This window comes from Caloenas nicobarica, chromosome 3 (genome assembly GCF_036013445.1).
Source record: "Caloenas nicobarica isolate bCalNic1 chromosome 3, bCalNic1.hap1, whole genome shotgun sequence".
Taxonomy (NCBI): Eukaryota; Metazoa; Chordata; class Aves; order Columbiformes; family Columbidae; genus Caloenas; species Caloenas nicobarica.
This window is the reverse complement of record NC_088247.1, coordinates 12525926-12551113: the sequence shown is the minus strand read 5'-3', so window position 1 is coordinate 12551113 and position 25188 is coordinate 12525926. Positions and strand designations below refer to the sequence as shown.

The 25188-nt window shown below is 42.9% G+C and overlaps 1 protein-coding gene across 4 annotated transcripts in view; it reads left to right on the top strand.

Moving 5' to 3' along the window:
- The first annotated feature begins 690 nt into the window (after positions 1–690).
- The window catches only part of VSNL1 (visinin like 1), a 97365-nt gene continuing 72867 nt past the window's right edge, over positions 691–25188 (top strand). For 2 of the 4 annotated variants that reach the window (XM_065631655.1, XM_065631654.1), the window contains exon 1: positions 1547–1744. The gene's annotated coding sequence lies outside the window, so the exon portion shown is untranslated. Of the gene's footprint in view, positions 758–1298; positions 1432–1546; positions 1745–25188 lie in introns of those variants that run through there. The other 2 variants (XM_065631652.1, XM_065631653.1) reach the window with 2 other exon arrangements.

Below are 25188 nucleotides of genomic sequence, written 5' to 3'. Positions count from 1 at the left end.
TGGCCACAGACCATGGTGGCCACCGGGAGCGCCCCGGCGGGCCACGGGCCTTTTGTTCGAGCCACCAGGTGTGACACTGAGGACACTTGGCTGAGGCGGCCAAGGGGGCAGCCCGACGAGAGGAAACGGCCTCAAGTTGCACGAGGAAAGGTTCAGATTGGACATTAGGAAACAGTTCTTCACGGAAACGGTTGTCAGGCACTGGAACAGGCTGCCCAGGGCAGTGGTGGAGTCACCGTCTCTGGAGGGGTTGAACAGACGCATAGACGAGGTTCTTCGCGACATGGTTTAGTGCCGGAGTTACATTACGGTTGGACTCGATGATCCTGAGGGTCTCTCCCCACCAAAATGCTTCTGGGAGTCTATGACCCGCACGCCCCACGGGTTCCCGGTCCCCCCGTCCCGGGGCTTCTCCCGCTCCCTCCCGCCCTCGGGCGCCGCTCCCGCCACCGCGACGCCCCAACCGCCCGCGCCCGCGCTCCCCCTCCCTCGCGCCCGCGCGCATGCTCGGGGCGCGGGGCGGCGCGTGCGCGGGGGGGCGCGCGGGGCGGCCGTCTGCAGTGCGGGGCGGGCGGGCGGCGCGCGGGGCGGAGCGGGGGCGCGCGCGGCGGCGGCGGCGGCGGCGCGGAGTGAGCTGCGGCGCGAGCGGCGGGCGGGCGCGCACCCTGCGAGCCCCGTCCCTCCGGCCCCGGCACCCCGGCGGGACCCCGCGGCCCAGCGCCCTCCTCCGCACCGCGGACAGCTCTCGGCGCCCTCTGTAAGTGCGCCCGGGGTGCTGGCGGCGGCGCGGGGGTCAACCGGGGTGGGGGGGGCTCCGGGCTCGCCAGCCGCCCGCCCGCCGGGCGGCGGGGTCGGGAGGGACGAGGCTGTCCCGGGTTGCCCCGCGCGGGGATTTTCCTCCCGGGAGGGCGGCGGGGGTGCGTGCGGGTGCGGGGGACGGAGGCGCGGCGGGGGCTGCCCGGGCGGCGCGGTCGGCGCGGCCGCTGCTCAGCGCTCGGGGATCGTCCTCGCCGGGAAAGTTGATGTGCGCGGTTGGTGTTCGCCGCCCCGTGTGCGGGAGTTGTTGTTTGACGGGCGAGGCGGAGGGAAATCGCGTCCGCAGCGATTTGCCGCGAACTGTTGCGTGATAAGAGACCGACTCCCGCATCCATCCGGATATAAACACCGACAACATCAAAAGGAAGCATTGATCTGTCGCTTAATAATTTGCGCTTGGGAATGTTTTGGTCGAAGTGGAAGTCTTTGGCGTTCTTGTTCATTTGAAAAGAGATAGCGAAAAGGTCGTTATTTTTTTCCAGTAGGGGAAAACAAAAAAAGAAAGACCGTGTGAAACCGAAGAGCAAGAGCAGTCCTCGCAAGGTCATCACACCCACTGGGAAGGCAGAAGTGCTCCCGATCCTTGCGATCGCTTTATTGATATTCTTACTGCCTGTAAGAGATTTTCTACTTTATTATTTTATTTTGTTTAACACGCGAGGTGTTTGCAGGGTAAAGCCTCGGGTTGCGGTTGCCGGTGGGTGCGCTCGCCTCGCCTCTCCGGCGGGGAAGGTGCGGGGTGGAGGTGCCGCGCTCCTGCTATTTAGTTGGGCATCAGTCGGAGTGAAAATGGAGGTGGGAGGAGATAACAGGAGCTGCTGTGCGATCCGAGTCATTTCCCACACGAAGGCGTGAGAAGGAGGAGGGAAAGGAGACGACGGGAGAGAGAATTTCATTTCCAGAGATCAAAAACAAAAGGAGGAGCAGGGTGAGGCAGATCCGTGAGCAGCCGTGGGGGGAAGCGAGGCGTTTTCCGCGCTGACCGGAGCGGAGAGGAGCGTGGGGGGCTCTGCGCGGCCGCGGAGGGAGGGAGCGCGGGCGGGGGGCAGCCTGGTCAGCGCAACTTTGGGCGCAAGCACCGCTTGAGAATGAGTTGTCCGCCGCCGGGGAGATGTGCTGTGTGTGCGGGGGCGAGAGGGAGGCATGCTCGCCGGTGCTCCGGGGTGGCTTCTTCTCCCTCCTCTTCCCAGCCCCCCCGTGAAGGGCTGTTTAGCCCCCGGCCCTCTCCGGGAAGGCTCGGATCCCGGGGGTGCGGTGCCGGAGGAGCGCGCCGGGCTCCGCGCTGCGGCGGGGACGCTTCCCCAGCGCACGGAGGTGCCGCGGCGGGACACGGAGGCTCAGCGCCGGGCGGGGGCTGCTGGAAGGGCTCCCCCAAGCGCTGCCTTCCCTCCCGCACAGCCCACTCCCCCGTGCATCGCGACCCTCCGCCCTGCGCCATCCCCCGCCGCAGGGCTGCCCGTGCTGCCGGCTCCCCCGCTGCAAGGCTTCCCATTCCCCCCGGGGGTGTCCCCAGCCCCCCCGCAGACCCCCGCTCTCCCCACTGCCCCCACCGGGGAACGCCGCCCCCTCCCCGCTGCCGAACGGTCCCCTCCCTGCATGAAGCCACCTGCAAAGTCCCCCCCGCCGCATCCTGTCCCCAACCCCGTGCGCCTTTCCTCTGATGGGGTGTCCCCACCCCGGCTTGGCTGCTCCGGCCCCCGACCTGGGGAGAAACGCTCGGAGATTGGGAGGGAAGGCTGGAGGGGGAGCCTGATCTTATGCAACTGCAGGGACCCCTTCCTCCCGCCCCTGCAGGAGCCCGTTTAGGGGCTTTTCGGGGGTGGGACGGGACTCTCCGCCTTCCCGGGGCGGGAAAGGGGAGCCCCAGCCCGGCCGTGCGGAGGCCGCCCCAGCCCGGCCGTGCGGAGCCCCCGGGCGGCCGGAGCTCCTGCCCCTGCGGACGTACCGCCGGGGGCACCGCGCTCCCAAATGCCGCGTCGTCCTAAACAGTGCAGCGATGCCGGGGGAGGGGGCGGCGGTCACCTGCACCACCAGCTTCTCAGCTGACAAAGAAACCGTGTAGATAACAGGGTAATTAAAAAACAAAACAAAACAAAACAAAACAACTGCCCTTTTAAACGCCAAACGTATGAAAAAACTCTATGTTCTTGTACGGAAGATATTATTATAACAGGCGTGTTTAAGAGATACAGATACTTCTCCCAACAATTCTGCTTGCAAAATATTTTTAGCAATATTTTGTCATGCGTGTTTCTGTGTAGAGGTGTTCTCTTCCTTCAAATATTAGAAAGTTCAGCTCTTAGAGGTACCACCACCGTTTTATGAAGAGTATGCACATATTTACTAACCATAATATGATAAGGAACAGAATCCTCACATTCAGAGAAAAAGAAGTACGTGAGGAAGTTCAGTCTTTGTAAAATGTATATTCACTGGCCTTCTCAGAGCACATGCTTACTAATAGTTTATTTCTGACACATTTTCAGACCCATTAGTTTTCACTACTACCTTCTACTTGACAGAACGCCTTAAAAATGTTTATTTAAGAACACAGTTCATTTATGAACACAGTTCATTTAAGAACATCAGTTTACTTGAAAGGTCTTCCAGTACAGTGTTAGAACAGCACTATCCATTTCAGGTTTGTGGACTGCAATCAATTTTAATTAAAACTTTAATTACATTTTGCTTCTCCATTCAAACAAAGCATAAAGTAGTCTGAGCTAATGCTGCTCTCAAGGAAAAATAAGGATACATGTTCTTAATCTTCATTGTGTATTATTCCTGCCTTTTAATTAAGGACTGATTCCTTATCTTGTTGGGCTCAATAGAAATTTAGCCACAAACTTTTCTGACATGGAACTGGAATATTTAATCAGTTTTTCAAGTTGCCCTATCTTCTCACCCCATACAAATGGATACCCATACATAGAATTACACCACTGATTTTCCGCTAATTTTTTTGACGTGCCTTGTGTTCTGGAACGTCCAGCTATTGACGGCACCTCAGCTGTGTCGTCGAGCGACATCCTCTTCAGACTATCACAGCATTACGTAACCTCACAACCGCAGAGCGGATGCCAGAGATGTCCCCGCTGCTGCCAGTGCCGTGGAACGGTCCCCTGTGTGCACTCCCCTGATGTCACATACCAGAAGAGTGATAGCTGACATCACACTACAGTACCAGCCAGAACAAATGTGATGCTCTGGCCAGAGTGGTACAGCAAAATCTAACTGGGATGTGCTGGAGTAGGGTAGGACAGAGCAGAGCAGAAGGCACCTGGTTCAGCCCGCAGAAACTGGGCTGGCTCTGTGGAGTGGGAGCAGTACAATGAAGGTGGCTTTGGTGGTCTTCGTCCCAGGGTGTGACGTTAGGGGATGCGCTGGGGATCCTGGCGTGCCTTCCAGCATGTTCCTGCTCACGGGGATGGGGAAGAGGCTGCAGTACCACAACCCAGCAGCTCCATTTCTTCTCTTTTCAGTGTGTTGGGAAGGAATAGCCCTCTTGACCTTTCTTTCTGTCTGTACTCTCAATATAGCTGCAGGCAGGATCTGAATCTAAGAATATAGATTCCTTTTAACAAACACATGAATACGGTGAACTTTGTTATGGGAGCTTTCAAAGTTGTTTACTTTTCAAGCTGTTGTTCTGGTTCTGTTTTTCAGTTTTGGAATTTTAATGCACTGTGCATTCCTGAGTTTTTTTGTGTTATATCTGTGCCTCACACTCGTATTTTAGGTATTCAGTTCTGTAAATTTTGCAGATTCCCGTGGATTTCCGGAAGTTTATGTCACTTGGGCAAATAATGCTGGCTAATCATCTAATTGTGAATTAAACAGCAATGTACACTAATTGAAATTAGAGTTAGAAAATTTAAAATATGATAGGCAAATTTGTTTTTAAAGGAATTGAAATACATAGCACTTACCATGAGAAACTGTGCTTCTTGTCTGTGATATTGAACATTTTCAGCACTGGTCTTCACCTGTTTGGTTTTACTGTGTCTTGTTTTACCAGCATGGATTGGTGCTAAATACCCTTTGTCATAAGAGTGATCTAAAAAGCACCTTGTTTCAGAGTAGTTTCGTTTGCCAGTAGATTTTGTACTTTCCTTTAAGTCCCACACTAAATAGGGAAGAGCAACCATGTTGTCTTTCTGCATTATTCCTCATGCCTGATTTTGACTCAGACTTCACTGTCATGAGCCTAGACCATTCCATCCATCCCCATTTTCTTGTGGGTCCCCGTTACCTACATTTGCATACCTTTTGCCATTCTACACATCCTTTGCCTTTCTCTTTCTTCCTTGGGAGTGTAATTTCATTTCTTCTCTGATCTTTGTGTGCTTTAATTATGTCTTTGGATTGCTTTTCTCTTTACCAATTATCTTCTTCACTCTTTATTTCCCTTAAACCTTGGGAAAGATTGTGACTCGCTCTATAGCTTCTCTAAGCGTTGCCTGATAGAGGAATGCGGCATGAATTGGGGAGGCGATGAGCTCGAGTGGTGCTGTAGGATGTGGGGATCCGGATGGGCTCCCATCGCAGGGAGGCGCCTTCTTACCTCAGCTCCAACCCTTTAGTCGTGGAAAGAATCTTATCTTTTGAATTTTGTACTATTACTCTGAGAGTAATAGCTATAATCCTTTTCAAAGATAACGAAACAGATGATAAAAAGGATATGGCATACTTGTTAGTGGAATACAAAATCTCTGGGTAGTGCTTCAAATCCATATTGATTTTTAAGTTATGATTTAAGTTGCTAAGGATACATATGTATATATTTTTTTCAATTTTGTTTTAAACTTTATGTGGACATTATCCACAGGGTCTCTGCTTTCAGGAGCTTTTCCGCACTTAGGTGTGGATATGACCCAAAGGACAATAATACACGTGTAGGAAATGAAGGCAGATTATTAGAGACGATCTCATAGCTGAAAGTTGTAAAAGATAAGTAGTTTCAAGGAAGCAGTTGAAGGAGGGGAAAAGATAGAAATCCCTTGACACTCAGTTTCATTGATGTGTTTATAGAAATATCAAGCTGTTTTTCTTTGTGATTATTCCCCTGAGGAGGGTAAGGAACAGAATATGTTTTGTGTAGTAACTTATAAAACCACAATTAATTGAAATAAATACTGTTCATTGGGAGTGAGATGACAAATGCATCTCTTGTTGACCTAAATATGATGTATTCTGAAATTCTGATGTCACGGACAAAAGAAGAAGTATTACAGACATTACTGAAGATCTTCTGCCTGGAACAAACCCTGTTACATCACATTTTAAATCCCAGACTGTACAAGTTTAACAGAACATGTTGTAGTTTCCCCGATTTCACTGTTTTGAAAGAGCAAGAGTGTGCTACATCCTTGAGTTTGTCAACAACCTATGATTTTTGAAGTAATGAGAAATGATAATTTGAGGTAATCAAGTGGATCTTTTAATATAATTATAATAAACTCATTTCCTACTAGGAAGATGAAGAATTTTAAAATCACTGTCTTTATCATCACAAAGCCATTTGAGGAAGAATAATCAGCATTACGAGAGTCTAGATTGATGTGCAGGAAAAAAAAAAACAGCTGTAATGGTGATATTTTTTCTAGCATTTACATTTACTAATATATATGAGGCACTAAACTTTTTGATTAAAATTATATTTAATCACTTTTGAATTAAAGCAAATTTAATTTTAAATACTTGATTATTCCAGAAAAGCATAATTGTTTTTATGCAGTTCCACTATATGGTTTAGTAAACACCAGAAAGAATAATTTTACCTGTTTCTTGTTCACTGATTTAGACTTTCTCAAAGTTCATTGGTAAAAATGATGTAGAAACTGAGATCTGTGATGGTAAGACTTATACATGGCATTGTAACTTTTTTGGGGCAGGTCCTGCTGAGGTATTTTCACACCATAGTTAGGCATAAGAAAATTTTGGATTTTTGTTTCGCTCCTGATGAGCTGGACCAACCAGTGTAATAGCAACCAATGGGATTACCTTGGTTGTTCAGACTTTGATGAAGAATATACTGTCAGCACTGTACAAGTCAAAATAGATACCCAGGAAGAAAACAAGCCGTGATGGTAATTTACAGAGCTTTTAGGCTAATAAATATAAGGCTCTAAACTTTTTGATGAAAATTACTTTAATTAGTTTTAACTTGTAGCTAAATAGGAAGTTGTGTGCTAGAGATGAAAGCTTTGAGATTCATGAATGTTTAACTCTACAAAGGAGAATAATGAGAGTTTTAACCAAGTGTCTAGCGGAGTCCATTATATTTGACTCAGCGATGACTTTATTTAGTCTCCTGTTCATGAAACACATACGTGTTTTTGGAGAAGGAAAAAAATCTTGATTTAAACACCATCGATAATGGAATATTTATCTCAGTTCTCCCTAAGCTTTTCTAATATAATTATCCTTAGTGTTAAAATGTGCACGTTGTGTGTTGGTTCCGGACTTCATTACCAGTTCTTGAGCCAGTCAATCCCTGAAGCCGTTGATGAGCCAGATGTGTGTATCTATGGCTTTATTTTAGTATCTAAAAATAATTTCACAAAGGCAGTATGTAGCTGGAGATTATTTTTTAAAATAAAAGATTAGTGTTCCACTTCTTAGTAGAAAACACTGTTACTCAAAAGTAGATATTAAATAATTCACTATAAGATAAAATTAAATTGCAGTGAGGAGAGCTGAATATTACCCTTTTTGTGGACTGCGTTTGAGAATATCCGTGTATTTAATTAGACTTTATTCAGAATGGAGTCCTCTAAAATTAGAATGTCTTGTTTATAAAAGCTCTTAGAATACAGCATATTTCTGTGTACTCTTATCTGCTATATTTAGAAATACAAAGTAACTGAAGACTGTTAGAGAATGAAGTTTGGGATATTGGTAGTTTGAATTAAAATGCTTTTGGTTTTTAGTAGAAGTTGGTATATATAGAAAAAAAACTGAGATTTTGAAAAGTGAAGTAAAAGTGAACATTTTTACAGGGTCTTAGCACTGAAAATAAAATTAGCTCGTATAATGGATAATGCTGCAAAAAGTTACTTGTGCAAGTATTGCTAATATCCAGCACGTATCCAGTCGATACCACTGTAGTCGATGTCCTGTAGTTACAACAGCATATATACTGTACTTTTTAAAAGCAGTAATTTTTCATTTTAAATGTATATTTTTTTTCAAATGATACAGATGAGTACCAACATTCAGGAATGGTCTTGAAATACCTGTTCCGAATTGTGTAAAAGGCTTTCAGTTTGAAAGTATGATAGCCTGAAAAGGAGTTTTATTTTGGTGCATATAACATTGGATCATATTGATGATTTTTTTGCAAATGAGACTGATTTATACAAAAGGACTGTATCTTCAAATGCCTTCTAATGAAGTTTGACCTGTATTTTTCATCTGGTGGTTTTTTGGCATCTGACTTGCATATGTTAGTACTCTTGGGTCTGATCACATCAACTGCATTGTAACATCAGAGGATGTGCTACTGTGTGCTCCAGTGGGCTTAGAGTCTGGTCCTTGGGATCCGTGCAGAATGAGAAGATTCAGAAGATTAGCATGCTTTTTGGCCTCGAAATCAGAATGTTACACGTTTTACCTTGTTAAAATTTTTATATTATGCATCCTTAACTGTGGAGAGTCAGAGAATCACAATCTGGTTTTCCCATATAAGTACATAAAATATGCCTGCCTTCTTCTGTCAGTGAATTTCTGATGATACAACTGTATAACTGAAATGCCAAAGTGCTTAAGAGAAGTACTTTCTAAGGCTTCATTTTCCTCCTCAGTTATGGTAAGTAGATCACAAAGTAGCCTTTATCATTCTTCATAAACAAGTTTTATTTACAAGAGCTGTCTCTTGCTATGGTACACATTGGGTGAATGCTTAGCTGTTTAGTTCAAGGGCTATTTTTTAATTTATTTTAATCCTTATCCGGGGAAATAGGAAGGCTGGAAGCTGTTCTGGTGCTTGACATTTTTCCCAAGTGTCTACCACAAAGAGGTGCTACTGGAACACAGATCAATAAGTAATATTAGTTTGTACGTGGTTTTAAGAGGTGAATGTTACTCATCCAGGCTTCCCACTCTGTTATATGAGACTAATCCTGAAGTGTCAGCAGGTACTAACTCTGCCTCACGTTTTATTTAATCGTTCAGCTTTTACTGATGCCTTTTTTCCTCCCTCTCTGGCTCTTCTTCCTCTCTCTGATTCTGCTCCAACACGCTCCTGTTGCCTGTGAGTCTCCCTCTCCTTAATGACACCTGGCTGTGTGTGTTTCACCATGGTGGGTGCCTCCTTCATCTTGAATTTTAACTGCGGGTTTGTGTTTGTTTTTTTAAACTGTGAGCTTTATAAAATAAGGATCTGGCCTTTGTATGTGTCCTAGGAAGTGCAGCTGTATGTTCAGTGCCATAAGGGTAAATATTTTTATTAAAATTTGAACAATATACACTGTAACTACAACCTGTGCAGAAAGATAAAGTGTATGTTTGGGGGTTTCATGGAGTGGCTTTGAACCAATCCTTGTCTGATAGCAGCAACCAAGTCAGTCTCCTGCAATGCTGATTAGGATATGTTTATTCTGCAGTGACTAGGTTGTGAGTGAAGTGTGCTGACATACTCAAACTAGCCCTAAACCCAATATATGATGAACCTGCAGCAAGCCAGACACGGCAATGCAGCGCTTAGCGTGGCTTTTGTCCTGAGCTCTCCGTCCTGCCCTTGAGCGGCGTGCGCGGCCGACACCGCATCCCGCTCTGCCCCGGCAGGGCTGTTTGCAGCGGCACAGCCGGCGAGTTAAAACCGGGTGCAGGCACAGGCTCTGCGCCAGCTGCAGGGGCTGCGGTGTAGATACACCCTGGAACGCGTGCTGAACAGCTGGGTTTGTATCCAAATATCTCTAGACTGGTTATTTGCAAAAAAGTCTGTAAGGAGTCCCAGTACAATGTGAACAGATGTTGAATACAGCTGTGTTCCTGCTGTGTATCTGTCTGCTTTGTCTGTTGAATCACTCCCTTTGGTGCCCTGTATTTTGGTGCAAGGCCCAAGATGTAGCTTCTTGTAAATCTGCATGGTAGGAACATAGCCTATGTATTTTTTTTTTTCTGGGTTGTGTAATGTCAGAGTAGTAAGATGTGATATAGGAAACTGAAAATGTTACAATAATTTAGCATAACGTAATCTGCGTTTTTTATTTCTACATACTGCTGTCAATGGTCCTCCTATCAGTATGTGAATATCACGTACCACTACATACCACATCTTCAGCAGGTACATATCACTTCATGCCATAACATCTATGTTGTTAATTAGCTTAAAAAAATCTATTAATGCAAGTTCTTCAGTCACAAAGCAGTTTGCTTTCTTTAACAAGAATGAGCCAGAAAACTGTTTGTTGTTAATTGCTATTACTTGTGAGATACATTACTTTAGATTAGTAACTCCTTCAAATATTTTTCAATGAATGTAGATTTTTTCACAATATGCAACTATAAATAAAACAGTTCAACAAGGTTCTGAATTGTTGCATGAGAAATCTGTGGTAAATATAAAATAATAAAGTAATTTGCATTTCAGTGTCAAACAGTCCTGTCATTACTTTGTATTGCTGTTTTAATGTTGGTGAAATACAGACTAAAAAATTCCTGCAACTTCATGGTCTTGAAATATATGAAAAATGTGTCTCACCCTGACTTGAGTTTCAGTGGGCATCTTGTATTCCATAGTTGGCTGAGGAGGAGACAGAAAGATATGTTGAAAATTCCACTTTCTTCCATATAAATTGCAAGGTGTCGCAGTACGTGACTCATTTCAGCTGTCTGCATCTCCCTGTTGCCAATAGAAGTGTGTTAGTGATGACCAATAACAATATGTCAATGTCAGCTTATCTTCAGGTAAAAGAAAGAGTTCACAAAACGTTCAAGGTTATTCTGGGATTATATGTAACAGAGGTATCTGGAGACTGTAATTCTCAGTGTTGCCCAGTAAACCCAACTGCTTACTGTTGTCAGCATTGATATATTCAGAAGGGCTACAATATCCAATGATTGAAGTTAGGGTTATCACTGTAAACACTTGAGTAATGAGATAGTCTTTTATAATATTGAATCTATGAGAATTAAAAAAAAAGGATTGAATTCACACAAATTACAGGGGCAAAGTCACCATGTGTCAACCGTGCTGTGGTAATTGGCCATGCTGCAAAAATTCAGATTACAGTATATGTGACTTACGTGTGGTCGTACAGCGAAGGGAAATGTATGCCTTCGGTGGACAGTGTCATTAGCAGTGATGTTGCCAAGCACAGGCATCAGGAAACATGTAGGAACAAATGGGAGGATGACTTCATGGTGTTTCATTATTAAACATGCCCATGGAGTTGAATATGAACTGGAAATTTCTTTTCTGAATCAATAGCATCCTGAGGTAGCTGGACCAAAGACCAATGCCACACAAATACAAGGACTCCTGTGGGCTGATCTGTCAGGTCCTTATTGGAAAAATTGGATAAAGGAATGGATTTGAATAGTGCAAAGTATATCCTGAACTACCAAACCACTTCTGCAAGTGATTAGATTTAAATACATGGGAAAATCTGTTGGTTTGAACACAGAGTTGACTAGAAATGTAGGTGTAAGTGTTCAGCGAGCTCATAGCCTAAGGGAGATGAGACTTGGGAAAAGGAGATGATGTGATCATGAATCATGTCAGAGATGTAGGAAGGATCAGAGTTGCGAGGATTTCAGTGCTAGGGAGAAGACATTTTAAATGGATCAAAAAGGAAGGAGGAGTGAAGAAAAGGAGTAGGATAGCATTTGAAGGTAGCAGAAGGCAAAGGTGTCAGCATCTGGGAAAGACCGAAGGGTGGAGAGCCTCTCACAAATGGGGCGATTAATTAGAAAATTACCAACAGATTTAACACTTTTCTCAATTACTTCGGTTTTGTTAAAAAACTTTGCAGGGAAAATTTGAACTGCTTCTTCAGATACAATGACAGCCAAGCTGTGTCAGAACTGTACTAGGGCAAAAGCATCAGAGTTAGGTGCTTAGAGAGAGCCTTACTGGGGTGCCAATAGCTAGCTGAGCTGTGATAACTTTGCTTATATGTATGTGTGAGATGGGTGATAGATGTAGCTGTTGGGCAAAAAGAAGGAGAATTGAGATGGTTTTAAGTCACACGTAAGTGCTAAAAATGACCAGAGAAACACCTCCAGTGCAGGCTCCCTTCGGCAGTGAGTTCTGTGTGGGTGCAGGGGAATTGGCTCATCTAGAGGCATTTGGGACATGAAACTAAGTGGAGAGAAGGAATGAAAAATAAAATGTGAAGCATTTGCATAAGACTTTATATGTTTTCCCCTCATATGATTCATTGATCTTATGACTGAACTGCTGCTTTTGAAAATGCTTTTCTGCAGTAGAAAGCTGTTAAGTTTGAGGCCCTGATTTTGAAGTATTTAAATGACAAGTTGCTCATTGTTTTGCATTTGTGTTTATGTGCCACGTAGTTTTTCACTGCTGATGTCAGTTTTGAACGGGATATGACACCTACAGTATTGGCAAATTTATAGAATTTGACATGAGTTCATTCACATTGTGTTACATGATGAAGCAGGAGGCAGAAATGTGACTTGTCCAAGAGCTTTTATAAAATTCATGGCAAGGCAGGGGATGGAATCCAGGACCCTGATTCATGTAGTGAATTAGTTGTAGGCCATGTTCTATCTATTTGCTTGATCACAGTGCTATAGTGAAGTTTTTTTTCATGGGAGGAACTCAGTTTGCACTGCTAATTTGAAAGACGTTGGGCAAAACATCAAAAATCCTATTTCTAGTTGTTACAAGTCAAAGTAGAAAAATGTTTGACAATGGTTAAATTTTTCACTGATAAGATGCAAGTGTTTCAGTCCTGTATATCAGTAAAGGCCAATCTCTTTGTCAAAAGAGTTGCCCATACAGTTCAGGTATCATTCCCATATTGATGAGTGTCTTCTGCATCCAGGAGTGGGACGGATAGTACAAGATCTGCTGGTGGGGTGACCACATTTTGGGGTTGAAAAGAATGGGGATGCAGATCTAAAAATTTGGATAAAAATGGTGTCCCGTTGGACTTCAGGTGTGACACTGGTCTGTCCCAAGTGAAAGGTGACATCTGATTACCCCAGCACCAGGTGATCTATGTTCTGACAGCAGAAGGATGATGGCACCAGCTTGTGCTGAGCTCTCTATCTAGCCCAACCCAACCTTTCCCAGCTGGGTTGTTCAGCCTGGAGAGGAGAAGGCTCTGGAGAGATCTTGTTGTGGCCTTTCAGTACTTAAAAGGGACCTATAAAAAAATGAGGACAGACTTTAGCAGGGCCTGTTGTGATAGGACAAGGGGTGATGATTTTAAACTAAAAGAGAGAAGACTCAGGTTAGACATGGGGAAGAAATTTTTTACAATGAGGGTGGTGAAATACTGGCCCAGGTTGCCCAGAGAGGTGGTAGATGCCCCATCCCTGGAGACAGTCAAATCCAGGTTGGACAGGGCTCTGAGCAACCTCATCCGGTTGAAGATATTCCTGCTCATTGCAGGGGGGTTGGACTAGATGATTTTTGAAGGTGCCTTCCAACCCAAACTATTCTATGATCTATGATATAGTAACCAAATCGTATGCATCTGCTAGAAAGGGAAGCTTTCACCGTTGGCTCACTTCCCTGTTAGCACCTATTCTTTTGTGGTTTAGCTCACCCAAATGGCCTTTCTTGTTGTGGGTGAAGGGGCATGGCCAGTTTTTTCTTATCCTGCCTTGCACATGGCCATACAGATCCTAGGGTATGTATAAGACATTAGGCAAGGGTGTTTTCCAAAAATGAGAGAGGTTTCTTATGGAGGGTATAAATCTCTTTTGGCAGCAGAACTGGATTATGGCAGATTAAAATCATTATGTAATCGTCCTCCCATGGAGTAATGGGACCAGTGCAGAGTTATCGTTGCCTGCCCATGACCTGTTTCTGAGTCTTGTCTTTCCTCTTGGCTCTCTGAGGTAAACTGGTATGAAGCTAAACAGTGCAGTTTAGAAATATTGACTACCCTTATAAACTCTTACAGAAGCAAGTGTTTGTGTGCAGTTGATGAACTAAAGATGAAATAAAATTATTAATGAACTAAAAGTAATAATTATTTTATACCTTAAATTTGAGTTATTAGGCACCACCAGTCTAATTTTGGAATATTTATAAAGTGGAAATAAGGAGGTATTTACATCTCTCCCAGGTTCCTCTGCTTTTGCTGCCGAGGGGTTGGTGTGATAATGATGATCCATGTGGACTGGAGCTGGTGAGGAGATGGGCCGCAGCGCACGAATTGAGCTCTTTCACAGTGAGGAGAGGCACATCTCCATTATTTCTGGGTTTTAATTACATTGAATTAATTACATCACTTTATTACATTTAAATATAATTATTACACAAGTTTTAATTATCAGTTTAGCCGTAGTCCTTGACATATTTTTTCTTCTTAGGTTTTTGCATAATGAAATACAGGTGTCAGCACCCCACTACACATATGAAAATTGCTCATGCACACATGGTTGTCGAAGTACTATGAAATAATAAGGATCCAGATCAGTTTCTCATTTGGATTTGAAGCTATCCTTTAAAAAGAAGCTTGGAACTGACCTCTGCTCAGTTGTATGCTTTATGGTAGACTATAAAATGATAGAGCTCTTCTATAATATATAGCCAAATTCCATTTGGGATATGCTTTGTGGCTTTTTCTCTTGGACATGTGAAGCATTACCTAGAAATAAGTCTGACTATGAATAAACTGGAACGTGAATATTTCTCAGTACAGCGCGGTAAACAGGCATAACCAGTTACCTTCTGCTAATCTATGGGTTGTGCCTGGGATTTGTCACTATGGAAGAGTTGGCAGGAGTGGCTGTTATCTGTTACTGCTTGTTTCAGAGGGGAACGGGTGTGACAGTGTAAAGACTGAGAACTAGTAAAGACTGACACCTGGTAAAAACAGTTTTTTAAAAAGTACCGGAGCAGAAGAAAACAGAAGGTACGTATTTTATGTGGAATGGTCCAGAAGTTGTATGTTCCCAGTTTTTACTTTGAAAAGTCTCTATTTCTTTGGCCAGCTGTGGGTGATCATTACTTCTTATTTATTATTATGGCAAAATATTTAAAAGTGGAGTCATTTGAGCACCAATCACACTGGATATAAGCCAGTTCAACTCCATCAGGCTCCATTAAGTTGTTATATTGCTGTCAGCAAAGTCCACATTATGGAAGGCAAAAGATGAAAATCTGCCATATGTAAGAGTTGGTTATACAATTTCTTTTCAGCATAGCAAGAGTCCAGAGCTTGTACAGCAAACGTTTCAGCTTAGGTGTGTATTCTGAAAGTAGAACTCCGTAGTCTGGTTGTTTTTCAGCAAAAGAGCTTGCCAGTTTTTTCTGTTCCTGCAGCTTCAGACCATTCAACTGGACTTTTTATCACTCTAAATGAGAAATTTAAAGTGGTTTAACTGTAATGGGATTTTGCTTTGGCAGGAACAGCCCTGCATCCCATGGCCAGCTGAAGGGGCTCAGTCACTTGATACTTTGCTTATTTTGCTGCCTGAGGCTCTTGACAGCACTTGCCCTAATGTGTCACTGCAGTTCTGCTTGCTCCCTGGGGGGCAGATGAACAAGCTGGGAGGAAACTGCTCATCCTGCCTTTCTTCCTGGGCAGCATCCATAGATCAGTAGGTAAGGCAGCTCCCTGCACTCTGCCATTCCTGCGAGCATTTCTTCAAATCTCCCTCCCCCTCTGTCAAAATGGAAACGAGCCTCAAGAAGTAGAAAGGCAAGAATATGGCTGGTGGGAAGCAGCATGCAGCCCTTTCTGCGGTGAACAGATGAAGTAGCTGTTCAAAAAGGGGATTGCGATAGGAATATATTCTCTAGCATGGAGCTTACTCAACCTGTCTGAATTATTTCTCTTAGGTTTATCAGATTTTGTCTGGTTTTGTGTCAGGTAATAATCTCCTGTGCATCTGCATTGTACATGTATTAGCTCATGTCTAGACTGCTTTGGAGTGAAATGTACTTCCTTGGTTGGGGAGCGGATGGTGTGCGGTAAAGCACAGAGGATGCTGCTGGGGTCCTGCTCCTGGCTCTGGTGTGGGCACAGCCTGCTGGCACCAGGTCTCTGCCTTGGGCGGGTTGGGGACACCTGTCCCGGGGACGTCCCCAGGAGCTGGGGCACCTCGGCAGTCCGGTGCACAGCCCGCCCCAGCACCCACCGCTTCAGTGACAGCTGGCACCTGCCGCCAGGACACTCCAAGGGAATAAAGACCTGAAGACCCCACAGACAGCTTGAAGGGTAACCTATTTTTCCTAGGAAATAAACAGCCCGCGTTGGTTATGCCCAGGTCACAAGTTTAACCTCACATTTCCCCGAGGCCTGTGTCAAGCTTTGAGGAAAAGTTTCTTACTCAGCTATTTCGCACACAGACGAGGGATGTCGTGCCATTACCTCTGCTCTGTCAGTTGGCTCCAGAAGAGCCTAACTTACTTTTCCCTACATTATTAATGAATAAATTTGCAAAGCTACCTTCTACCTCTGTGCAGAACCTCTATACCGTGTAGTATGGAGTATATAAAGTTTATAAAGTATTGAGCACCAGTGTGCACAGCTTGTGTGGACATCTGGGGATTTAAGGGGAATCTTTTAAAATAGATTTAATTTAATTCAAATTTAATTTAAATCCTTTAAAAAGGTTTATACAGCTCACTGTGAAATCTTCAACAATTTTGGTTGTTTTTTGTATGGTAATTCTTCCAGTGAACTTCTGATAGCATCCCAGGGTAGAATCAATTCTACTCTTGATTGTCCAAGATAATCAATAATAAGTTATATAAAATTTCTTTCTGTAAGTATCTAGGTCCATGGATCTTATACCTTCTTTGTAAAATGAGAGATCACATTTACGTCGCAAAGTGAATACCAAAGAGGAGCTCTCTCATTCCTGATGTTCTTTGGGAAAAACTCTTCCAAAATCGTTCTATTTATAAGATACTCTTAGTCTAGAGAATTATTGTTCTCTGGAAACACAGCTGTGCCAGTAAGATGCTTTTCTGAAGAACAAGAAAGAGATGAAAGTGTTATTACCTTGAATTTCTCAGGAATACCTTTTGTACTTCATATCCACCATCAATTTTAGTCTGAACTAATATTCAAGTATAGGCATGTCCATAGCGATTGAATCATTAGAAGAGTTTGGAAGGATTACAGAAACTTGAAAGATGGCAGTTACCAAAGCAGTAAAAGTAATTCTTTTTATGTAAGAATAAAAAGCTAAGCCTGAGACTGAAACCACAGCTCCATAAATGGACTTACTGCACATCGTGTTCTTAACCACAAAATCCAGGAGGTAATTACCTGGCTTAATCAGGCACAAAAGAAGGGCCGTCACAGGAAGAAATTACCTCATCCTGAGCTTGGAACCAGGACAAAACTTCCTGGTCCCGAGAAAGGTGTATTTACCCTCCTCAGGGTGTCCATGCTGTGACAGCCCACTCACGAGGCAGTTGGTGGTTAATATCTCTGTTTTGTCTCAATGACGCAACCAGCCTCAATTCTTTTTCCAAAAGCTCAACATTGTCTGAAATGCCACCATGTGACCCGTGGAGCTTGCCGCTTGGGTAAGTGGAGCTTAAAGGACAGCCTACGCAGTTTCCAGGGTGTAGGAAACATTAGGAAATACTGACAAAATCATTGTGATGAAATAAATAGTATTCTCCGGCTGCCCTTTGTCTTACTTCGAAAACATTACTTTTTATGGCCACGGATTTTCCAGTGAGAAACATCGAATGCAGTTCAGGACCAACTTTGTCTAGACTTCCCCTGGTCCTAACTCCAAGAAGCTATTTGACTCCCTGTGCACTCTAACAGTGCTAGAATTAAATTCTATTTTGTAACAGAAAATCACCCCCTGATTTAGTGCCTAAGGCTGTTAATGCTAGTGCTACACAGAGACCCACATCAGCATTTTTGGATGGAAAAATAATTGTTGCATTACTTAGATCTGTATCTAGTATCCTAACTCAGGTGTAGCATCCGTGGAACATTTCATGGTGTTCAGTTAATCTAAAAAGTGCTCTGTCAGAGCATACCACAGGTATCTACGTGGTAGATGTAGTTTCGCTATTTATATTATAGCATTCTACAAATATTAATAACACTGTGATTCAGAGTGAGATACAGCCATAAACCTGTAAAATAACTCCCATCAGTTCATCTTGATAGTCTGTTGAAATTGGACTGCTCTCACTATACCCCCTTCAGGCTCACTGCCAATCTCATATTTTATACTGAAATTCCATGAGGAGACACTCAAAACAAACACTACACTAGCAACAGCTTGCATTATCTTTAAGGCAGTAGCTAGCATCAGTTTCACTTCAGCCTCTCTGTGGTTTTCTTCATTTGAAAATCCATAAAGTTTGACCTTTTGGATACATTTTGCTCTTATTTATTCCCCATGTTGGCTACAGTGGGAACTGAATGGATGTAGCTGAGCAGAGAATGGGAATATCGTAGATGCTAACCTGTTACGGCTAAATTATCCCTGTTAGTCCCATGCTGCCAGCACCAGCCACTTCATCTAGTGCGTATCTCCTCAGTAGCTTGCTTTCAGGATACAAAAATACAGCTGTTAGCTTTGTATATGAGTTTTCTTAGGAGGGAAAAAGAAAAAAAACACAGCCTGGAAATGATAGTATTATTCCAGGCACCATTTCAGCTTTTTGTTCAGCAAACACTTTTTCTTTGCTACTGCTTTTGAAAATAAGCTGATCTTGTAATTAACTATTAAAGCCTAAAGGTGAATGTGATCAAAATAACTGATCAGCAAGGTCAGTATACCCTTGAATCAGAGAGGTTTGCTAATTTTGAACTTCAGTGTTTTTCAGAAAGTAGTGTGTTTCGCAAGAATAGAAGAGGTAGAATGTAGGATTGGGACAATATGAATGTGCACACATCGCTGCCAATGAAAGCAAAGCTTGCAGGACTAATTTTAGGCTTTTCAGCCTTGGTATTGTTCCTTACAGCACAGTTATTTTCCATATGATACAAAGCAGTCCTTTTTTAAAGTTTCATAAACTGCTTTAGAAAGTAAAAGCAAGGACAAAGCGAGTATATGTCATGGTTGAAAGCAAATCAAAGCAGCTTAACCAAGGCTGAGGTTAACGACTATTGCATGATGTTTCTATATTCAGAGAACAATACTTTAAGAAAAGCAAGAACCTACAGAAACATGTCACGAGATGTGGAAGTGAAGAGAGTTATACAGTATCTGAACTGGGACCCTTGGGTGTGACTGGATTTGCTTCGGCTCATTTAATTAATTTACACTGCTTAGATACCCAGTAACTTAGTCCTCCTAAAATGTCAAAATGACCTGTTCTGTTTGGAGAAGTAGGACTTCCAGGATATCTACCCATCTCTGCGTGCTTGAAACTAAACATTGTAGATGCAGTGGGATGTTACAACTAATTCTTTATATAACACTAGCTAGATGCTGTTTTCTAAAGTCACCTTTTACTGATACATTCATACAGAATTAGTTTATAGAATTATAAAAATATAATACTGTAGAAATGCTTGTGTTCTTTCCTATATATGAATTTCCAAGGACTGGAGCCAGTTGGTGCTAAGCCGTTACCCATGGAAGTGTCAGCAAGTCAATGGTACTAAACTGTCAAAACTATTAAAAATACCTTTAAAATAATTAAGTTAACGTAGTCCTCATTTTTCATCCAAGAGAAGCCTATTAACCGAATGAACGTACGACAGTTGCCATACAAGGGCCAGAGAAATCAGAGAATATGGAGCTGTGTGATTTTTATTAGTAAACCTAGACCCCAAAACGAACTGTTTGAAACAGGTTGGAACTGGCTGTATTGGCAGAAAGGCCGTTTCTTGGGAAGAGTCCGCACAGGGGCTGCAATAACGTCGAGCTGGTATTTTGTCCCAGAAGTTCAGCCAAGATCCGCTGCCTCGTCTCCGGACTTGGGCAGCCAGGTCGTAGCTCGGTTTGGTGATGAGGGCTGCAGCACAGTTTGGCTGGAGGTTCTGCTGGTGTCCCCAGCTGCGGGAGTCAGCTCAGGGCTGGAATTATTTTTCATGCCATTCTAGCTGTCCAGAAGTTCAATGTTTAGTCTAAACTAATTGTGTAGGGTTTCCTGTTTGTCAAACGAGTAGGCATCTCCAGAATGCAATTAATCCCACTTATCTTGTATATATACTTCTAGCATGGGATGGATTGCCTCTTAGTGAACTGGGTGCCTGTTTCTCTCCATTCTGCATTGGAGCCTTGACGACTAGTTTAGATTAGGTATCCAACTTCTGAAGGGTGCCACCCAGGTAGAAATAACCTGGATTAATCAAGTTCCCTGCTACTGACTATGTAATAAATTCCCTGTTATTATTCTGTGCATGATTTGTGGATGCTGTGTTAGAAGAAAAGAATCTTCTCTTGTTTTTCTTTGCAATAATTTCAAATAGTTTGGCATTAATAGTACAGTTACTCAGTTTTCTGTTGTCCCTCGTCATACAAAAATTTTAAAAATTGTGACCTTTTTTTTAATAATAAAAACCATTTTATAATGAAAAAATAAGAAACAGTTTCCTTAAGTTTCTTGAGGGAACAGATTAAGTTACAGATTGGCAGTTTGATGTCCTTCTGCATTCTGGCCAGGTTCTCAGAGTCGTAAATCAGCCTCGTTCCTTTCAAGTTAGGGAAAAATAATGTTTCTAAGAAAGTGTGGAGCACTGATACTGGAATGGGGTGGAAGTATGACATCAGTGAATAATGAGCAGACTGTCGAGTGGCTTTATTTGGTGGCAGGCACTAATTTGATAGAAACTTTGGGACAGTAATTGTATAGTTGTTTGGGGTATTGCAGCGCCTCAGGGCTTTCCCATGCCCGTCACATTTAAGATTTTTTTTTCCTTGTTTTTGGCAACAGATCTATGTAGCAAGCAGAGCAGAGGAACAAATGGATTGTTCCTCTTAAAAGAGGTTTTTCCCAGGTGTTCTGAAAAGTTTTTTTGAGAAGTATAGCCGGTTTTTAAAAGAGAAAGTACAAATGCAAGTGACATCTCTGACCCCGGTGCCTTTTCTGTTTCCATGTTATCCTTTTATCAGGGCAGATTGGCAGCAGCAAGAGTCAGGTTCGTTTCTGCATTTGTTCTGGGGAAAACAAATAAACAAAACCAGTTCAAGCCTCCACCTAGAAACCCAGGTGATGAGATGGGTGGGCAATGATGCCTCCTACAAGTGACACACAAATAGGTGCACCCAACACTGCTTTGAGGAGAGAAGAAGGGATATAGAATAACATGTAGAAAATATACATAACAACCTCTCTCCCCACTAGTTTGAATTCTCTTTTTCTACTTGAAGATATCAAAATCAATCTTTTCCCTTTAGGGGTGTGAACTCCTCCCACACTTTTTCCTCCTATGCCATTGTTTAGGTGGTTGGGTTTCACCAAGACCCCTTAGGATATGAAAACATTGTGCTGTGCGTCTCACTTGCCATCACTGCTAATGAATGTCGCTGGTTCTGCTGCTCTTCCCGACCACTGGCAGCTCCTCTCCACGGGCATCTTCTCCTCCAACTTGTCCACAGTAATTTCAGGTAGTCAGAGGAGTACACATACATCACAAACCCTGCACATCTGCCCGCATGTGAGGGAGATATTTGTATCCATCTTGCCTTCCTCCCTGCATCTAATGTCTGTAAATCACAGTGTTTCTCAGATGGCTGCCTTGGGTTGTTTAAGCTTTACATAACATAAGTATAAGCTGCACAATTCACTTAGCTTTACAACCTGTTTTTTAACATAAAATGGTCTCCAATACTGTATAGCGTGCAGTATCATTTAAACATGCTGCAGCCTGCCCCTGGTCCCTCCTGTTCCGCGGCTGCCTCTCTGCAAGATGCTGGCAGCCGTGCTGGCAGCCTGGGCACCCGTCCCTCTCCGCTCTTTGGGAGTGGTTGTGTTATCTTTGTGCTTGAAGATGCCAGGATTGTTTAAATGTTGATGAGATGTTGCCCAGATGAATTTCTCTGCAGCTTAAGCAAGCCTACCTCTTTTTTTTTTTTTTTCTTTATGCATACACCTTGCATGCTATGAACATAGCTGCTCTCACTGCTTTTGCTGATAAAAAGCCGAAGAAGGAAAAGAAAAAAGTGCAGGGAAAACACAAGGGGTGATGAGAGTTGGCATTGGGTAGGGAATAGAGCCAGGTAGGATGGAGGGAGGGAAGGAAAGTGGGAGAAAGAGTCGGGATGAGCTGGTACAGATTTACTGGGACTGGTTTGGCAAGTGTGCTGCCAGAGATGGGGAGGAAGCCAAAGGTACAGGGAGAACACTGGATGAAGAAGAAGAGGGACAACTTGGGGCTGAGATTCACAATCAGTTTACTGTTACCTAACTGTGTCTGACAGCAGAGCCGCGGTAATACTGCGTAGACGCTCTTAACACTAAGCATGTCTGCATACTAAAACCAGCTTAGCCTATATGTATTCCATGTATACATCTATATAGGTGTTGGTGTCCCTCAGCAACACTATAGCCAGTAATTTCACTGGGCTGTTCAGGCATGTTCCTTACCCCACTCTGTTAATGTGCAGTCACAGCTTGGCACTCGCAGCTCCCCAGGACTAACATTAATGTGACGTGTGATTATTCGTGTGCCTGGCTATTTTTATGAAGAATCGAATGCCAACCTGAGTGTTTCACAGTGGCAGTGTGTGAGAAATCGGGACCTTCAAAATGCTAAGAAATGGTACCGTGTAAAACAAGGTGTGGATGCACAGGCCAGCGTTACGAAGTTCAGTGCCTGGCCTGCTTTGTATGCTGTTGTCATTCTTAGAAAGTAGAGGTGTTTAAGTTGCGTTTTGAGCAGGGAATGCAGCAACTAAATACTTCAGGTGAGAAGCATAGCATAGCTATTTAGGTACTTGGTGAGATTTTGTAAGAGCACTCAAGCTGTCGAGACAGTCGATACGTTTATACTGAACGTCACCTTGACTTATTTGAATAAAAATGAACCAGGCAATTAGATGACAGCATCTCCATTAGCCAGCAGTCCAGACCCATGGAAGTGCTTTCATGTCTCTGTAAATCTGGCTCCTTATACCACTTGCCTTGAAGTCTATGTTTTTCCATTCCAGGATACACACATTTTCCCACAGAATATAGTACAGGGTTTTTTTATAAGTGAGAAGTCTTTGATCTTTTTCCCTGGATCTATTTCTTGACATACACTTGTTCCCCTCCCTTTTCATTTGGCCTTAGTAATGGGGCTGCTCTGGTCAGGAAAGATTAAGTGGTTTTTTTCCACCATGAAAAAGCAGGCAGATTTCCTGAATATTTGTTTTGTATTCCCTTTTGTCTTGGAGATTGAAAAATATTGCTACCAAAAGTCCATTATTTGGAGTCTTGTTCAGTCCCAGAGGGAATTCTGTAACAGGTTCTCTTCATACTGAGTCTTTTTGGAGTAATTTAGGAAAGAAAAAAAAAAAGAAAAAGCGCCACAACTATAACCAGCTCAAACAATTATTTACCTTCTGGCAGCCAACAGTTTTTATACTGCATCCTCAGATTTGATTTACAAGCTGTTCGAAGCTCCTGGCAAGTGCCACAATAGCTTTTAAGATTGCTCTGTTTCTTGCTGCTGGGTTTTGGGGATTTGGAGATTTTTTGTTATTATTTTATTCCACTGTTTACCTTATTTCTAAGCTGTATCATTCCTTTAACTTCTCCCTTGTATTGTCACACCAGAGAGAGTTAACAGCTCTACCAGTGCAGCATTTAGCATATGCATGGCCTGATCCAACTATAGACCTGGTAGATTATCTGTTATTTAAAGCTTTAAAGCGAGACCAGGTGCCTATCTAAAAACTGTACTCTCGTTCAATGACAAAGGTTGGAGATGAACCAGGATTTTGTATATGAATTTCTACTATTTCCATCCTAAACGATCACAACACTTCTTCCCAGGATGTTAAAATACATGAATCTATGAAACTTTTTATCAAGTTTTTAACCTTTAACAGTAGCAACGTTTTAAAGCCATCTTCTGTTTAGTTTTGAATGTTCTAAGTCATTAGTAGAACTTATTTATGCATAATATGGTAAAAGATAGGCATAAAACCAGTTATCACACATTTTTACAATTTAGGGAGAGTGGGGGAAAAATGAAATGTAGTCATAAACGACTTGCGGAGTTGACTAATGAAGTGAGAAAGCTTGCATATGACTTCAGATTACCTATAACGGTCAGATTTAAATCTGACTACAAAGTGCTGCATCATCGTTACGTAATACTGAATGCTGGCAAGATTAAACAACAGGTGAGTTTGGTGGCAATAAAAGGAAGTTCATGTCTGTGCGACTAACTATATTGATGACTATATATTAACAAGTAGGAATCAGGAGAGGAGCTGAGCATTACTCAGGATAGATCTCTGAAATTACCAGTTCATGACAAATAGCAGTTAAAATGGCTAGGAAAGGCTAGGACAGAATTAGAAAAATATTCTACTGCATAAGCATGCGGAGCATGCTATCTGTAATTGTTGTCACTTGCATGATAAAGAGTTAGTAAAATCGTAAAAGGTCTAGAAAAAGGAAGTAAAGTTGGTTAGGAGCATGGAGCATAGGCTAGGCAGAGTCTGGCTGTTCCATGACTGATGAAGAGCAGGTGAATAAGAAATAGTTGCTGTTTCTCACAGTAAAAGAAATAGGGTCACCAATGAAATTATTTTATAACGTTTAATTAAATTATGAAACTGGTTTCCACAGGATGTTGTGGAGACCAAGATATAAATGTGGTCAAAAAGGGATCAGACAAATTCAGGAAAGCTAATTTAATCAGTGATTATTAGACATGATAGTCTGGAGAGTCAATGGAGAGAGAACAGCACCTCCAAAGTATGACTCATCCCATCCGAGGAGAAATGTCTCAGATCAACTTGCTGAATCGCTATCTGGAGATGATTGTGTCTCTGACCTAAATGACTATCGTAGTGTAGGCACCAAAATTTGACAGCGTTCATACATTGCACTGTAGATGTTACATTAACTTATACTGAAGGTGTGGGGCATTTCTGCAGTTAAAAAAAGCTGTGGATGCAATTAAATGGTGAAGATGGCATTGAATATAAAGAAAGGATATTTTTCTATTTGTCATCCAAGATATTCTTGTTCTTTCTTAACTGCAGTTTCATTTGTGTGCCTTATTGCAGAAGTATAAGAAATATGAAGGCAATTTTATCATCCTCAAAGTCACTCCCAGCCTCTGGAAT